Source organism: Aedes aegypti, chromosome 2 (assembly GCF_002204515.2).
Source record: "Aedes aegypti strain LVP_AGWG chromosome 2, AaegL5.0 Primary Assembly, whole genome shotgun sequence".
Lineage (NCBI taxonomy): Eukaryota > Metazoa > Arthropoda > Insecta > Diptera > Culicidae > Aedes > Aedes aegypti.
In genome coordinates this window covers 345,498,474-345,514,476 of record NC_035108.1, presented here as the reverse complement: position 1 = coordinate 345,514,476, position 16,003 = coordinate 345,498,474, and the positions used below count along the sequence as shown (strand labels likewise).

The 16,003-nt window shown below is 34.8% G+C and overlaps 1 protein-coding gene across 6 annotated transcripts in view; it reads left to right on the top strand.

Annotated features, from left to right (window-relative positions):
• LOC5569036 (ubiquitin-conjugating enzyme E2Q-like protein 1) overlaps positions 1-16,003 on the top strand; it is a 290,341-nt gene that overhangs the window by 61,585 nt on the left and 212,753 nt on the right. The gene's annotated exons all lie outside the window — the stretch shown is intronic.

The following is a 16,003-nucleotide window of genomic DNA, read 5'->3' as shown; positions in this document are numbered from 1 at the left end:
TACCGGTTGTACCAGTACCGAAAGTACCGGTAATATTTACCAATTTTTGGTACCGAAATTCTGGTACTGGAATCATTGAGTACCGGTTTTTTCGTTATAATGAAAAAATAATCTATCGTTTGAATCATTAAATTTGTTCACAATATTTCTGTTTCCAGAAAAAGGCCCCTTTGGGGCAGTATACCTTAATTTTTATAAGGGATTTGTCCCACGAAAATTAACAGGACCTCTAAAAAAGAAGTACATGCTCAGTTTTTCACTAAGGATAGGTCAGCGTGCTACTCAAAGACAATTAAATCCATTCGAAGCCTTTTTTTTCGCTGTGATGCTTTAAGTGTCCCCTTCAGGATAGTTATGATACACATTTTACGATTTCAATCCGATATGGGGTTCCGCATCATAATCATTCCATAAAAATTGAATATTTTTGGTAAAATTTGTCTTTTAAGTTATGTTTTTTTCGTTTCAAAGTGACAGCTCAACTCTGTCACCCGGTGTCCAGTTTACACTAACTGGAGACGATATTTTCATGAGTTTTTCGATATTTTTAAGTTGCAGAAAACACTAACTGTATTTTTGAATACAACATAAATAATTGAAGATTCAATCAGAAGCTACATTATCGAACAATTTGCAGTCATTCGCCTCTCAAACCTTATTTTGTGAAGCGAGAATGTTAAAATTTTCGAGCCCAGTATATTCATGTTCAGTTTTTCGATTTGACTGATAACTCAAACATTGTGAGTTCGGTGTTTGCGTCGCCGGAGTGACGTCTATTTTTCTGCCACGCGTTTTGTTTGCTGGGAAGTGCATTTCAAGACCCAAGCAAAGTTCGGTTTTCGCGTCGCTGGTGAGACGTCTTTTTTTCTGCCACGCGTTTTGTTTGCTGGGCAGTGCATTTGAAGGCCCAAGCAAAGTTCGGTTTTCGCGTCGCCGGTGAGACGTCTATTTTTCTGCCACGCGTTTCATTTGCTGGGCAGTGCATTTTAAGGCCCAAGCAAGCTGGTTCGGTTTTTGCGTCGCCGTGTGTATATCAAGTATGCTGAAAAAGTTGCTTATGGCTGCTTAGACAGGGATGAAGGATAAATTTGGTGAGCTCGTTTCATGCTTTCATTTTTAATGTATATTTTATTGTGAAACACTTTTTAATCATGACAACGATAGAAAAGTCACTTTTATGTATATATTTTTTTTTTAACAAAACATGAATGTTTTTTCACAATAAGTGTCGGCAAAGACTCTTGTAATTTTAAAAAGCATTCAAATACACATACCTTACCTCTTATCCAACATTTTTCATTACAGAAATCGTTTTGAATGGTTCGACACTGAAAGTGTAGACTTACTTTAGGAACACGTTGTTTGTAGTGACTAATAGGTGACTGTTTGAACTAAGGCTGCATGGATCGCATCACTTACCAAGGTGAATCCTGATTATGTAGCTTTTGAACCCTCCCCACTAACAAATTCCTCCCTGTGACAACCATGGAGATGCAGAGGTGATCTCGGTCTCTAGTAGCAATGAATGTCACACTCATAATCCCACCTTTCCCCGATGACCGTAAGGACGTGGCCGGCGCCGTTATTGACTTTATAATGTTTGGAGTTCTCTAAAGTGTACATTGAAGATGGAAAGCTATTCCCAAGCTACATTTGTTGGTTCCTTGTGCAACTTCGATTATTCTGGTCAATCACGGAGTAGCAACTGCGAATTGTACGGTCATCAATGCTTATGCTTATGCTTATGCTCGACTGATAACACTAGTTTACAACATTTCTGAACTTAGTAAGCTGAGCTCCATTTTCAATGTAAAATCGTACGCTGAATCCAAAAAAAATGTCAAAAAAATTCACAGTACAACCGTTTTTGAGATACGCTCAATATTTGATTTTTTTGGTTTTTCAAAAAAGTACATTTGCTAAAATTGATGTATCTCCGGATTTAGAGCACCAAATCTAAACTTTTTTTAGCATAATAAAGCTAATTAAATGTGCTTTCTACCGTCTGAACATCACTTTGTTGTGCAAATTACGGTTTTCTAGATATTTATGGCATAATAAAATTTTTTCGATATTTTTGAGTAAAATTTAACCAAATTTTCAACTTTTAGCTAAGTTTTAAGCACGATGCTGATGTTTAAAAATTCGTTTATCATGTTACACTCAAGGTATGTAAAAAACTAAAAGAAAAAAGTACCTAATGACTGAAATCGGTTGAAAATTGAAGATGTTATGGCATTTTTTGTAGAACACTTGAATTTTGAAGTTTTTACGATTTTCAAGCGATCTCAACAACATGAAGAAAATTCAATGCATTTTCATTTAGATTTGCTTAAACTTTCAACAGTTAATAAGTCTTAGTTAAGATTTAATGTTGTGTTATCAATCCATAATTTTAGATCACGACTAATCTGTAAAAAGGGCGTGTGTATTAACAGAGCTTCTACTTCACTCAGAACATAAGTTTTATCTCTACTTATTATCTCTACAACAATCAGTTCATTTCATATATTTCAAAGCTTCCTTAAATTAAGCTATAAATTCACATGTAAAAAATATATGTTTAAAAATGGTTGTTTGAATCACTCCGTCTGTTATGCTTGCAATTTGTTTCTCGAAAGAGAAACCAACAATAATCGCCCATCATCGTTTCATCCCAAAATCCTTGATAACGACGTTCCATTATTTTCATTTGCTGATGAAAACATTCCCCGTGCTCATCGCTTTCGTCGCCGAGGTTTTCAGGGAAAAAGTTCAAATGCGAGTGTAGGAAATGTATCTTCAGAGACATATTCACACCTGTTAAAATAAAATGTAAAATTTTACAGCTGAAAGTAAATAAAACAAAACTTTAAAATTTACCCATTCTCTTGTTGTTTTTGAGTAGATCGGCTACAATTTCTTCATAGTCTGGGCTCCTGGTGTTCCCCAAATACTCCGCAACTACACGCTGGAACGATTTCCATGCTTCGGCTTCATGATTGTTCAATACGGTGTAGAAATCTTCATCGTTTAACATTTTTTTAATTTGAGGACCAACGAACACACCTTCCTTAATCTTGGCATCCGACAAGTTTGGAAAAATGGATTTCAGGTAACCGAAAGCTGGTCCTTCCTTGTTAAGCGCCTTTACAAAATTCTTGAACAACCCAAGCTTTATGTGCAGTGGTGGGAGTATTATCTGTTCCTTCGCTACGAGAGGATGGCACCTTACATTCTCTTGACCAATTGTAAAAGACTTTCGTTCGGGCCAATTTTCCTGAACGTAATGTTGTTTACGTGCTCGGCTATCCCATTTGCAAAGAAAACACATGAACTTAGTATATCCCTGTTGCAAGCCAGTCAACATTGCAACAACTTTGAGATCTGAGCATATTTTCCAATTATGTTGGTTGTAGCATATCAGGTCAAGTATAAAAGCCATCGATTCGTATGATTCCTTCATGTTCACGGCATGAACTAGCGGAATCGAAGGCTTATTGTTCCCTTGATGCAGCAGAACAGCTTTTAAACTTAATTTACTACTGTCGATAAACAAACGCCATTCAGAAGGATCATATGGTTCACCGAATTCTTCAAACAAGCCTCTTATGTCATGGCAAAAGCAAGCACTGTCTTTTTTGGAAAAATATTTTCCAAATTTTTCATGACGCTTTCTGTAGGAAGTAACTTTTGTATCAGCAGAAAGAAAGTTTCGTTCCATCAAGCGCGATGCCAACAATTCTGATTTTTCTTTTGATAAGTCCAAGTCCCTTATCAAGTCATTGAGTTCCGCTTGTGTAAACAGCATCGGCTTTCTTTCGTATTCCACGTCGCTTTCATCAAAGGGTGGTTCGTCACTGTCATCCACTGAAGGCTCTCGTTTTCGCTTTGGACAAACAGGATAAGGAGATGAATCTTCATGTGGAATCGGTTTTGTCATTGATTGAACTTGTGGATATTCAACTGCTTTGTGACGTCCGTGTTGCATGACTTTGGTTAAGCAGAAATAACAATCCGCTGCATGACAAAATGGTTGGCGCCATATTGTCGGTACAACAAAGGACAAATGGCGGCTGGTACAAGATTTGTTAGTTAGTTAGTTAGTAAATAGAACTTGTTAGTCATTTGAATGTAGAAAATTAAATAATTACCTTTCTCCAGACATCCATCTAGCCAAGCATGTTTTGCACGAACTACACACAACGTTCGGAGTCCACGTTTTGTCGAGGTTTTTGGGATCAGTTTTGAAATAAAGCCAATATGCAGTTTGCAATGAACTAGTAAAATTTACCGGTGTCGTAAAAATGTAGTTTCTGCAGACGAAACAAAATTATTGCGGATCATTTTTGCACTTAAATTCACGCTTTGCCGCACACATTGTTTCACTATGTTCAACAAACAGTACTACCTGTGTTTTCCCTGCGACGAAAGTGCTGCCAAAATCATTTTGTCATAACAAAGTTATAACGTTCAAACGCCAAACAGACAAGCAGCATAAACTTATCATTAAACTTGAAACCACATCAAAAATAGTTATAACCACATCAAAACAGTTAAAGGACCAAACATTTCAGGAATCAGTCAGGAATTTATATTTCTTGTATCACATTAATCGCCATGATCATTCAGCCGTTGAGCCAGCAACACTGAAGAAAGCTTGACATCGCAGTAGCCTGAACTTTCGTATGCCATAATAGGGCGATATTCAAAACTGAAAAGGCAATAGATGGCTCTTTTTCAGTGGTAGTAAAAACGAAATCCTGAAGCAAAGAAAGCTCTACGGAAGATGAACTAAACACAAAAAGTTATGTATTCACTTTACACTTGATTTCTAATCAATACTTTTTTGATCCAGTTTCCAAATTGCAAGTAATTTACGTTTTTCATTATTTTCCATATGTTTTGACAGTTCTCCGACTACCATTCTTCCATGCGCTTGTGTTGAAAGTTTTTGAGAATCCAGCGTAGCGTGATCAGTGGGAGGAATACAAACAACAGTGTCGTCGCTCGGCGGCCGGTGACAGAAACTGAATGCTCGAAAGGTTGTTGCCTGTACTTTTTGCCGCTGGCGCCAACTGTTAGCGATTAAGAGCGAAATAAACAGTCGTTACCCTATTGAACACGGATGGCTTCGGAAATTTTTCTTTTAAGTTGCATACAGTATGTAGCCAAGGCGCATACATCTTTCACGTTCTCAAATGAGCCCATGGCCTTATTTTATACACGTATTCATTGTAGTTTGTTTGCTGGATTTAATATTGAATCATAAAAGTTCATCATCATCATTATAAGCTTGAAATATATCAAGACTCCATGTTAGTAAAACTGGCCTTTTTTAATATATACGCAAACACATAAATTCTGCTTTTACATACGCCCTTTTCATTAATTAGTCGTGATCCAAAATTAATAATTGATAAAACGGTTAACAAAGCATGGAATCTGTACTAAGAGTCATTCAAAGTGAAAGGATTTAGTGAAATTTATATGGATTTCGTCTTGTTGTTTTAAAAGGTCAAAACTTCAAAATTCAAGTGTTCTACAAAAAATGCCATAACATCTTCAATTTCCAACCGATTTCAGTCATTAGGTACTTTTTTCTTTTGGTTTTTTACATACCTTGAGTTCAACATGATAAACGAATTTTAAAACATCAGCATCGTGCTTGAAAATTTGGTTAAATTTTACTCAAAAATATCGAAAAAATTTTATTATGCCATAAATATCTAGAAAACCGTAATTTGCACAACAAAGTGATGTTCAGACGGTAGAAAGCACATTTAATTAGCTTTATTATGCTAAAAAAAAGTTTAGATTTGGTGCTTTAAATCCGGAGATACATCAATTTTAGCAAATGTACTTTTTTGAAAAACCAAAAAAATCTAATATTGAGCGTATCTCAAAAACGGTTCTACTGTGAATTTTTTTGACATTTTTTTTGGATTCAGCGTACGATTTTACATTGAAAATGAAGCTCAGCTATTAAAGTTCATGACTTTCATTTTTATTTGTAAACTAGTGTAACTCAAACATTGTTTGCAACTAAAGTTTAAAATTATCCGCGTAGGGTGCAGGTTTCTGCGAGTATCACCGCAACGGTGCTTCCCTGACCGTTATTATCAGAAAAAATCTCCATCAAATCTGTGCTCAGAAGTCGATTTCTATAGCTAAGCTGCATGCCCGGGCAAAATTTAAAAAAAAATCGTAGGGCCCGTTTTGAAGTTACGCCCATTTGAATGTGTAAATGCACTAAGGACTGTTCATTTTATAAAGTGGACACTTTGTTTTTGCTATATCTTTTTTATTTATTGATAAAATCGTAATCGGTTTTCTGTGCATCGTTCAACTATTATTCTACAATACTATTAAAATATAAGATCTTAGAAAATGCTTTTGGTTGAAGAGCCAAATAATTTTTCCAAAAACTCCTAAGAAAAGCTGTTTGTCAAAGTTTAACATTATTTTTCGCAAAACTAAAATCCTAATTTTTATGAACATATTGTATGTTTGTATCCTTTGCTTTTCTACAAAAGGTATAGCTTTAAAAAAATCAACTATATTCCACCATTCTCTGACATTAGGTAACTTTAGTGATATACCCATTTATGGCCAAATTTGCTGATACACCATCCTTTCACTCCCAGCAAAAGAGGAAAGTAAAAAGCGTGTTCAAAACTGGTCTGGTTTACTAAATAAACTATATTTGTGCAAACGAGAGCCAAATCGTGCGTTTAAACCACAGTCCTAAGCACAAATTTTACTGTTTATGGTAGTTTTACTAAAAAGTCTCATACTTTTAAAATCGTGTACGCATATTTATCGATCTGCAGCAAATTGTAAATGGTTTTCTCCGAAAATTTCAATTGGTAATCTCAGAATAACATATTACAAAAATAATAGGTGCAAAATGAAGTCGATTTTATTACAGCAGTGTTGCCAATTTTGATGATTGTCAATGTACTTTGAAAGGTCTTCTAATAATAAAGCAATTGTGTATCTATTGTGCTTTAAATGTCACCTGGGGACTTAATAAGTAACTCTATGAAGGCGTAAGTCATTTTTCATATTAATACTATATTAGGACTTCCGTCAGGACGTACCTTTAACCAAAAAAATTCTACTCATACCGATCCCCTTCAATTTTAAAATGGTTTTCTCTAAAAATATAGGGGGAAAATGATTTTATTATATCTGTAAAATTGTTGTTTTAAAAATAACTTGATTTTTTCCATCAGGCTTCTAGTAGATGATACTTTCGAAGAACAAGCCCTTTTTGAAAATAAAAAATATAAATTGTCGAATTTTCCAGCCAATTTCTAACAATCATTGATTTTGATAACCTCCAAAAACCGACCGTTCTAATCGTTGTTCCATATTCGTGTGAAATTTAATTAATTTTGGAGAATTTGTATTTTCACAACATTGTACAATACTAGTCAAACGATGTGCAGAAAACCGATTGAAATTTCATTGATAAATTAGGCCGGAACAAATCTTTAAATCTTCTTTTGTCACCTTCCATCAAAATGTGTCGAGGGGGGGGGTCAAAATATAATAAAATGGAAATTCAGGGAAATCCATCCTTTTTTATTCTCATATGGTGAAAAACCATGTTTTGCCACATATATCCGTCCAATCAAAATGTTTGAATAATAAACACGAAATTTTTTCGATGTTCTTAACATCGATCGCATAACATTTTTCATAAAACGGCTTTCAAATTGTACTCTAGCTAATAACAATTTCAATAAGACTGCGAAAATGTTGCACTTATATGCAACTTGTAATCATATATAGATTGTATCAATTTGGTCCAACATGTGTAACATTAAGGCGATTCAAATCTTAAAAATGTTTGAAAATCCAATCTTTCATATCTTTCTTATATTCTTCACCATAAAAATAGTGTTCTGTGAAATTTTCAGCTTTCTAGGTGGTGATTTAAAGTTGGCCCAAAGACGATGTAGGTTTATATGAAAATTAATATGCAGAAATTCTGAAAAATGTTCCGATTACGTTAGTACTGTTAGTACAAACATATCATTCCATAGCGAAAACTTATTCTTCAAGTCTTAATGAAGGAAGTTGGTGAAGAAACAAATCCGTTTTGAGCAAATTTTGTTTTGGATTTTTGTAGATGATTGCAGGGCTGTGAAGCTAAATAATAGCTAACAAACTCATGAATATATTTTCTCCTATCGGTCGGATTGAATTGCTCTCTTGAGCAAACTTTTTTATTCTGGTTTGAAGAATGATTTTTTACTATGGGATGATAAATTTGTACCGTAAAACGGGATAACTTTGATAGGTTTTTCGAAGAAAACTTCAATATTTATGCATACTGTTTCAAAGAATTACAGTTTATATTTTTAAAACAAGTACTGGCATCCTAGCTATCGATTGCACTTGATAGATTGCCAAAAGATCTATTTTGAATAGATATATAATTTTTCGCACTATCAAAGTTACCCGCATTATCAAAGTTACCCCGTTTTATGGTACTAACATTCCAGTACTAACGTGCTTGGAACATGTTTCAACATTTCTTCATAGTAATTTCCATATAAACCAACATCGTCTTTGGGTCACCTTCAAATCACCACCTAGAAAGCTGAAAATTTCACCAAGCTCTATTTTTATGGTAAGGATTGTAAGAAAGATATGGGAGATTGAATTTTCAAACTTTTTTTAAATTTTGAACAGCCCTAATGTAAAATTCCCGGTCGGTCCAGGATCTTTTCGTTATGGAAATTTCCTTGACTTCCCTGGGCATCAAGTGTCATCGTACCTGCCACATGATATACGAATGCGAAAATGGCAACTTTCGGTTAATAACTGTGAAAGTGTTCATAAGCACAATAAGCTGAGAAGCAGGCTCGGTCTCAGTAGTGACGTAATGCTAAGAAGAAGAAGAATTCATGTAAATCATAAAAAAATCTCTTTTCATAGGCAACTCTGTTACAGTAAAACAAACAGATTGAGGACTTGTTATCCAATAACACCTGTTAGCTCATATAATACAGTAAATACGAATTACAAAGCTAGCTTAAAACACGAAGAATAATGAAAACCCGACTAAGGGTACATAACAAAATTATATCAGCTTATGTTCTTATGTTATAAGTTTTTTTCGAACATAGGTTGTTACAAACTTGATGCAGGATGTTGTTAAAATAACTAATATTATAACAAAAAGTGTATGAATAGTAACATAAACATAACAAAATGTGTTTTAATTCTATCAAAAACATATCAAACCAAGTTATAATGTTTGATACAAAGTATAAAAATTATAATACTGTTCGATATACGATAATATTGTATATTATTGAAATGCATAACTATCTATTTATTTTGTTATAAAGTTGTTAAAAATGAACAAAAACATATCTTAAAGGGAAATAAAACACATTATGTTATATTTCTGTTTTATTATGTTCTATGGATAACGGAGCCTAACAAAATTTTATCATAATATGATATGCATATCATATTCTGATAAAATTTTATTATATTTTTGTTACAAGCCTCTAGTCGGGAACCTACACTGAAAATAAGATGTTTTATTTATTTTCCCCTTCTGATTTTTTGAAAATTTTGAAGGGAGGGGAGACAAAAGTAAAATTTCAAATTTGTTCCGGCCTTAAAAAGATACAGCATGCACAAGGTGTCCACTTTATAAAATGAACAGTCCTTAATTCAAAGGAAATCTGAGATATTTGAACGATTTTTCATTGGCCGTGATTATCAGAATAGATATTATAATAAAATTTGAATCAAAGTTGGTTTATATAGTTATTTGTAACTACTGGAAGGAGTTTTGAATGAGAAATTTGGAGTTACGTCCTTTTAATTAGGCATACCTTATACCTTTGAGCATATTCAAATGTTTTCAATGGCACATTGCACTTATATGCCGCCAAAGTATTTCACAATCAACTGATTTTTCATAGGCTCAAGTGCTTTAAGGCATTACGGAGCTAATTTTATCGTGTAACCAAATTAGTTCTTGTAGCACACTATTCTGGCTAGTTTGGTGAACCCATGTACTCACGATTCAAATTATTTTACATGCAATTGATTGTTACCTGTTGTACATCGAAGCGAAGTTTACGTCAAGGAATACTTTACGAGTTAAGTTTTCGGTTATGGATAGCAGTGTATGGAATGAAATGAAATTAACAACGTAGAAAGCAGCGATACAAAATGGAAGAAAACAATGCAAAGTTTAGAACCCGTTGTTATTTTGTTTAATTGAGTTCAAAATTGTAGCATTTACAGAGCTTAATTTCAAATGTTTCTTTTTGTCAGTTTGGAAAACTTTGTGAAGCTCCTGAGTATGAGTTTTTTTTTTCGTTTGTGATGAGTCATAGCAGCTGGTGAGTCTTTACAAGCACAGTCTGCAATCGAAAACAAATAAAAGTTTACATGGAAATCTTCAGTTTGTGTAGAATTGAAATCATATTCTGATAGGTAGACCAGCAGGTTATCAACAGGGCCACAGAATTTACGTAAAATCCATGAACAACTCTGTTTTAACCATACTTTATATATCATTTCAAAATGATACCCCTTGACTTTGAATTCCATTACCCCGAATACCCGAAGACCATCTCAGCAAGTTCCAGTTTCTTGAATGGCATTAATTTAAATTTAATTTAAATTTAAAATTATCACGGGGCAATGTCATGCAAGGTAATTATATATTCGGGACAAAAGCATAATAGTGTGTAATAGTGTGTTCAGGGTGATGACACTCGGGTGAATGAAATTCATAGTTAAGATGTAGAATCTTCTCAAAAGAGTTTGATTTTCAAGAGATACACATAACATAATGCTCTGAAAGTGATATGATTTTAAATTCAATGAAACCAAATAATAACGATTGTTTCTTACTTTTCTCTTCACGAATTTGCGTGTGAATGGATTGATTGATTTATACAATTCTTTCACCATTGAATTTATACAGAACTCTTACGTGTTTGTGTAATCGAAAAGACCAAGAAACCCAAAGGTAAAATTGTAGATTTTTGAAAAATATAAATGTATACAATATTGCTACAAATGATCACAAAAGTATTGACAGTGGTCTAGAGTTCTATAGTTTGGCCAATTGTGCATTACTCAGCAATTGAAGTTTATGTTCTGAGGCAGTACAAAATTAGCCGCAATAGCCGGTAGCTTCTGCTTCTTCTTATTGGCATTACGTCCCCACTGGGACAGAGCCTGCTTCTCTACTTAGTGTTCAATGAGCACTTCCACAATTATTAACTGAGAGCTTTCTTTGCCAAAGCTGCCTTTTTCACATTAATATATCGTGTGGCAGGTACGAACATACTCTATGTCCAGGGAAGTCAAGAAAATTTCCATTATGAAAATATGCTGGTCGACTGGGAATTGAACCCAATCACCTTCAGCATGGCTTTTTTTTGTAGCCGCAAACTCTAACCACTCGGCTATGAAAGGCTCAAGGTAGCTAGTTGGACCATAACAATATTTTATAAATAATAATAATGACATGAAAATTGCTCCGTATTGCCTTACAGCGCTTGAGCCTTTCACAATTGATTATGAAATACTTTGGCGACGTGTAAGTGCAATGTGTTATTGAAAAAAATTGAACATGCTTAACGGAATGCCTGCTTAAAAGAATGCCTAATTAATCTATTGGAAATTACTGTTTTCAATGGTTACGCTTCCAAAAGAACGGCTATCTTTTCATTTAAAACTCCTCCCAGTAGTTACAAATAACTGAATAAACCAACTTTGAATCAAATTTTTATATTATTTCCATTCTAATAATCACGGCCGAAAACTCGTTTAAATATCTCAGATTTCCTTTGAATTAGTGCACTTACACATTCAAAAGGGCGTAACTTCAAAACGGGCCCTACCGTTTTTTTTTAAATTTTGCCCAGACATGCAGCTTAGTTATAGAAATTGACTGGTGAGCACAGATTTGATGAAGATTTTTTTTCTGATAAAAACGGTCAGGGGAGCACCGTGACCGCCTCTTGGTCTTGGTCGCCTCTGAGTTGTTGTTTCGGCTGATTGTCTTTTGCTGGCGTTCAAACCGCTGCCTACAGACTGCTAGTTTTGGTGAGTGATACCACTGGAAGGGATTGGGAGTGTATGAGTGAAAGACAGTTTGTCTCTCACGCTGAGCATGGTTCAGAGTCACATTAAGGAGTAATATTGTTATATTTGTGATGGAGTCACAAACCAAAATCATAAAACCATCGGTTACAATTTCTTACAAATCTGTGGTTAGATCTCTGTGGATCTCTAAGAGACCTCTGAGGAGACAATTGTGAATACTCACCTGAAGGCTTCTGTAGAGTCTTCTGGACATACACATTTAAAAAAATGTACAGTGTATTGTAATCTTTTACTCTTAAAGTGCTTAAACATCTTTCGAACTTTGAGAGCTCATTGTTTTACTAAGAATGGATATTTTTGTGGGCTTCGTGGCCGTGCGGTTAGCGGCGTCAGAAAGTGAAGTACTAAATTCGATTTTCTTTTATTTATAGGTATTCCACTAAACAGCTCGAAAATGTATAACAGTTTCAAAGTATTGAACAACAAAAATGATATAAGTTACTTACAACAATATCATAACACTGCTGAAAACACAAAATTTGTAACATGTGGTCGGTGTGCGGACAGGCAAGTGTTTTTGAATGGTTTCTGAAAAATGAACCCCAAGAATTAGAAATATCAATGTATGTGCATTATTTGCTGCAATAATGGAACAAATCTTATCTTATGTTCTTATGAGCACTTCCACAGTTATTAACTGAGAGCTTTCTTTGCTAAAGTTGCCATTTTCGCATTCGTATGTCGTATGGCAGGTACGATGATCCTCTATGCCCAGAGAAGTCAAGGAAGTTTCCATTACGGTACAACATTTTTTGCAATAACGAAAAAATGCCGTTAAAGAGTAGTTTTTTAGAGACATTTCAAGAAAATCCACACGGACATCCAACTCAGTATTTCCCAATCAGGTAGGCTGTGAAATGACTGTCATAAATTTGCACTCTTTCAAAGATGGACCTATGCATGGGTTCATTATTTGACGTTTTAGCGGTGCCGTGTTATTTATGTGACCATAGAAACCAGTGAATGGACTGATGCACGAGTTCACTATTTGACGTTTGAGCGGTGCCGTGTTATTTACGTGACCATGGCAACTAGTGAATTCGGCACCGCTCAAACGTCAAATTAGTGAACCCGTGCATAGGTCCATTCGGCACCGCTCAAACGTCAAATTAGTGAACTCGTGCATTGATCCATAGACCAGGTAAGATGCCGCTAACAATTTTGTACCATATTGTACGTTCATTACGGTTGTTACTCGTTACCTTGATGAAAAATAGATGGATATGCAATCGAATTGCAAAAAAAAAAAAAATTAAACTAATTATCATCCGTTAAAATTTAACGGATGATAATTAGTTTAATTTACATACAAACTCTATCAAGACACGATAAGGTTTTTTCATGATTTTTTCATGCCTAGTGAACATGGTATGTGCATGAACTCCAATTGTTCTGGTTTTTGAAGAACGATTGAGAATAAGTGAAAACCCTGGGAGACTGACTGTAAGAATTACATCACAAACTTCTTTAGTCATTAGAAAAACTAACAGATCAATCTACGGCTAACCCTGTATTTGTCCTGGGACAAATCTATATGAGCATTCCTGGATTTAATTCATGAGAAGTTTCTGGAACATCCACATGGAATTGTGAGAAAATTCTTGAAGGATCTTTGGAAGAAGTAATGGATTGAACCTAAGACCAGTCGCATCGTGTTATACACAGCCCAAATGTGGTGGTAATAGCGATTTATGGACTTGCCATCACTCTCGATATAATCTATTAACATTTACGAAATTCTTGACGATTTTCAGAGCGCTTTCAATAGAACTACCACAACACCCTTTTTTGAAATTCTTGGCTGATTCAGAATAACGTATGGCTATGAAGATTTTCTGAAAGTTTTTTTTTGCAGAGTTGTTGAAGAAATTCCAGCGAAATATTTGAAAAAAGCTTCTGCGCGATGAAATATTTTTTTAAGACTCTTCATTTTTTGTCAACTTTTGCGATCACAGAACTGTTGCTGTTCATCCATTTGTTATCTAGAAACCGATAAGAAAATTAGAACAACCTTACTGATTGTAAAGGCAAGCAGTTTGGTTTATTTTTGTTAAATATGTTTAATTAAACTAATTTGAAAAGGATATAAATATAAAAGATATGATTTAAAAATCCTAAAGACGAAAAACTTACTAAGTCTAGTGGTTACAACTGGCACGAAAATGAAGAGATCAGAAGCAAAGGGGTGTCAGTAACAAAAACCTAGTTTTAAGAAATCCTACGTTGAATTTCAGCATTTTTTTAATCTATACAAATTGTATACAAATAAAAAAAGCCTAAAAATTGTGTTATGTTTTATGTTGAACGGAAAAATCACCTAAAATATTTTTAGAAAGCTTGCAAACAGTAGAATAATATTATACTAAATTAAAACCGACCAAAATGTCACTTACACCCTTTTGGGTTTGGACCTTTCAAATATAGTCTCTTTAAATTTGCAGTCTTCCATAGGGTTCAAAATTTCCTTAGCATTACGGTGCGCAAAATATTTGCCAACGTTTGTCCTATCCTTGGTTTCACACGTGGACGCGCCTCTGAACTAAAGGAAACTATAGGTTTGGGGAAAGCTCAAATTATTGATGGTCGAGGAAAATGGGACGCATATTCAGCATTATGAATTTCATGAAGTATTTTAGTTCGAACTAACATTTGATAGTTTTTCATCAACTTGGTGTGAAGACTGAGCCCTGAATTTGACTTTGAATCATTGTATGTCATAAAACTTGCTCATTCATCGAGAAATAAATTGCAGATTCTGAACTGTTTCAAATAAATGTTTGACGGACCTGTTTCACGCAGAGTGTGTAATAATGGATAAAATATTTGTGTAAAACGATTGTTTTGAAAAGGACTGCACAAATTTCAGTCATAAAGAAATCTCCAGACCAATTCAGCATTTGAACTAGATTGCAAATACTAAAACAACGAATGTTTACCACCGCCAAAGTAGCTGAAGTGCCCTCGAGAATCGTGAACTTCAAGTGCAACGTAAACTTTCCGCTTCCGATGGCCAACACGAGCACCAGGACCTTGACAGTGAACTTTACGGGGAGCCCTCGGAGACGCACGACGAAGGAAAGAAAGAAAAATTATTACCCTTCTGTTGGCTTGGGAAGTTCGTTTCTAGCTCTAGTCAGAGGGTGAGAGGCTTACACCCCTTCCCCACCGTAGCGAGGTAAAACATAAACGTAAATAATGACTTTCCTCGAACAGGAGCGCGCTTAGAGAAGGGGTTCGGTGATGGGGACAGTTCGCCGCTTGGGCACCATTTTAACAAAATGCAAATTAGTTTCACCGTTTTTCTCGTGATTAACGTTTCCTCCGTTCCCTTTCCCTTTCCAGCAAAGTAGCAAACGTAGGACACGAGCAGAGCTGTGTGTAATGTTCATTTGATGGCACCTAAAAGGCGATGACGTAAAGCGTGCACAAGTATTGGTGAAACCTTTTCAGAAACGAGGGGGATAGTTATCCACACAATTTATGTACAATTAACGATAATTTACATTCAGCTCTAATCATAAGAAATTGATTATTTTAAATAATAATGTATACTTCTTAAAGAACATATACGTGCAATATCATTTTTTCGGGGGTATTTAAGATATGCTATTATATTTACATATATAAGAAGCCTCAATCCCGTATAAATGAAGTGCGACGTATTTCACACAGTTATTCTTATTTTCGTTGTTGATTAAATCATTAGTATTTCAATTTCAATATATCGTTTGATATTTGCCTACTTGATGTGAGAAAAGTGCTCCGTAAGAACATCAAATTGAGTATCTGTACGTTTTAATGTGTGTGGCGGCGAAGTGAACCGCGAGTTTGCCCAACTTAGTATCCCAGTATCCAGAAGGTA